Below are 2,939 nucleotides of genomic sequence, written 5' to 3'. Positions count from 1 at the left end.
ATATATATATATATATATATATATATATATATATATATATATATAAATATGTAGATTTATGTATCACACATTTCTGTCTGTATGCTTGCACAAACTTCAACATATAAACATGCGCACATGTTATAGACACCGGCGTACATGTACAGAAATGTACACCCAAATATTATATATACAAACACACACACATACTTATACATCTCCATGTATACACACTGTTAGGGATTTGTGTGTGTGTGTGTTTGTGTATACATATCTGAGATGTGACTGTTGTACGAAATCTGCTGCACATTACATACTCTTTATTGTTACAATTGTCAGCGCCTTCCTCCCTTTCCGCTTGCTTCACACCAAAAGCGCCACCACCACCACCACTACTACTACTACCTGACTGGAATCATCCATCACCACTGTAACCCCAACATTAACACACCACGGTACTACTGCAACATTAACGTCCCTAACAAACTGTAGGAGTCCAGTGATGTTTATAAAAACTACCACCATTATTGATACTAGCACCCATACCACCACCACCACCACTAATAACAATAGCCACAACAACAGTAACATCACATGTTCAGATGTAACAGTGCATGTATTAACAGCACCACTGGGAACTACAGCCTAAACACCAAATCTCCATCTGGTGGGGGCTTCTGTGTGGGCGTCCTTGGGTTGTTAGAAATAGCAGCCAAGTCTTCCTCAAATCACACCCAACTGACTTCTGAAAGCACAGACTGAGTTTGTATGGTTGCAGGCGAGATGTGTATAGATGAGATGGTCATGGATGGAATGCCTTTGGTTGTTTGTCTACTCTGAGGGTCGATCTAAGGATAAAGAGCACCACTACCACCACCCCACTACTATTACTACTACCCTCACAACACCAATGCCACCACTACAAAACTACAACATAAGCACTAACACAACAACACTTGATACTAGCCACCACCACCACCACCACAACAACAGTAACAAATATCACAACAATAACAACAACAATACCAACATCACAAGTAGCAGTGAAGGGAGCAGTGCTAGAAATAGCAGCTAAGTATCCATCAAATGATTGTTTTTAAATATTGGAAGGACACTTTAAAGGATCTAGTGAGAAGTTGTAGAAATAACAACAAAAAGTGTCATGGTTGGATTGTCATAAATAATAAGGTCCACTGGATTGGGCTAAACAACAGCAGCGGCAGCGGCAGCGGCAGCAGCAGTAGGGAAGCTGCATGGATAGAGAATAAGGGAGACAGGAAGGGAGAGGGAGAGGGAGAGAGAAATCTGTAATTGAAGCTAAAAGCAGGATCTGGACTTTCCTTCTCTCACCTTTAACGGATTATGGACCATTTGAGACAGGTAAGTGCGATGGATGGCATCAACGCCACAACGTCACACAGCCACCACCACACCCACCCTACCACCCCTTCATCTCTTCCCAACCTCACCGTGTCTCTACATAAACAAACCAACACTTTTCAATCACAACATTTCATTCCATTTCACCCATGCTCTCTCAGTCTCTCTCTCTCTCTCTCTTACGCATTTCATTCACAGCATCAAGGCCACCACATCACATCACCTCATCACACCAACCCCTCACCAAACCACCCACTCACGACACCCTAACAAACCATCCCTTTACTGTACCACCACCACCACGCTAATAACCACCACCCACCCCCAGTCCCTACCAAACCCACCGCCGCTGCTGCCACCCCCACCTCCACCACTATTTTCTCCGATGTTATTGTTGTTATTAAACTGTTTTGTTGTTGGCTGAAGAAAAACAAAAACAATGACCAGTGAAATTACCACTCCTCCCCTTCTCATTCTCTCTTTCACTCCCTCCCTCTCTTTATATACGCATAATATTCATTTCTGCACATGTATACGTACATCTGTGTGCATACACATGTTTGAAAAGTTAGTGTGTTTATATTTAGAAAAACAACAAAAGGATTAAAGGACACAATACCTGTGCAGAAAGACATAATTTCTAATAATGATGATAATTTCGTTGACAGTAACTTCGAAGTTTCTCTAAGTTTGCAGCATTATGTGCGTAAGCGTATGTGTGTGTGTGTATACATATATATATATATATATATATATATATATATGTATGTAGGTATGCAGATAAGGTATAGAAATTTAATTGTATATAAATGTAGATGTATGTATATACTTACACACACACACGTGTGTGCATTCATCTATGTATGCTTGTAATATGTAAATATATATGAGTATGTGTGTGTGCATATATGTATGTATGTGTATATGAATATGTATGCAGGAGGTCGAAGGGAACTAGCAGGGTCTACCTATAATATTATAATTACTACGCAAACTGCAACATTAAGACATGAAAACCCTACAGGGGTCGAGAGAACATGGAGCTGGCCTTCATCCTATGGTCCCTTTTCAAGTGAAAGATTTAGATTAAAACCAGCTTTTATTTGCATTGATTTGCATATCTTAGACAGGCATTGCATGTCTTATAGTCTTACAGGAAACACCAGTCATAAACACACATACATACACATACATATATACATATATATATATATGTACATATTACATGTAGTTATGTTCTATATATGTATGTGTATATATATATATATATATATATATATATATATAATCATTGTTTGACATTTGTCTTATATACATATATATGTGTGTGTGTGTGTGTATATATGTATACATATGTGCATGTGGTGCCCAAGCATGAGTGCAGCTTTAAAGATGAAACAAATTAATTAGTTAAAGAATTAAAGAGTTATATATATGTATACATATGTATATGTGTGTGTATATATATTTTACATATATACACATGTATGTATATATATATATATGTATATATATATATATATATGTATGTATGTATATATATATGTATGTATATATATATATATATATATATATATATA

General features: G+C 37.3%; 2 protein-coding genes across 5 annotated transcripts in view; both read left to right on the top strand.

Annotated features, from left to right (window-relative positions):
- LOC106873245 (protocadherin beta-16) overlaps window positions 1-2,939 on the top strand; it is a 90,710-nt gene that overhangs the window by 29,550 nt on the left and 58,221 nt on the right. Inside the window, exon 1 of one of the 4 annotated variants that reach the window (XM_014920527.2) lies at window positions 379-1,359. The exons of the other annotated variants lie outside the window; for them this stretch is intronic. The gene's annotated coding sequence lies outside the window, so the exon portion shown is untranslated. Of the gene's footprint in view, window positions 1-378; window positions 1,360-2,939 lie in introns of those variants that run through there. 4 annotated transcript variants of the gene reach the window in all.
- Window positions 1-2,939, top strand: part of LOC128249418 (protocadherin-11 X-linked-like) — a 79,571-nt gene that overhangs the window by 55,806 nt on the left and 20,826 nt on the right. The window lies entirely within an intron of this gene.

Source organism: Octopus bimaculoides, chromosome 14, assembly GCF_001194135.2.
Source record: "Octopus bimaculoides isolate UCB-OBI-ISO-001 chromosome 14, ASM119413v2, whole genome shotgun sequence".
NCBI classification, from domain to species: Eukaryota; Metazoa; Mollusca; class Cephalopoda; order Octopoda; family Octopodidae; genus Octopus; species Octopus bimaculoides.
Note: the sequence above shows the minus strand (reverse complement) of the source record. Positions and strands in the feature narration are given on the sequence as shown.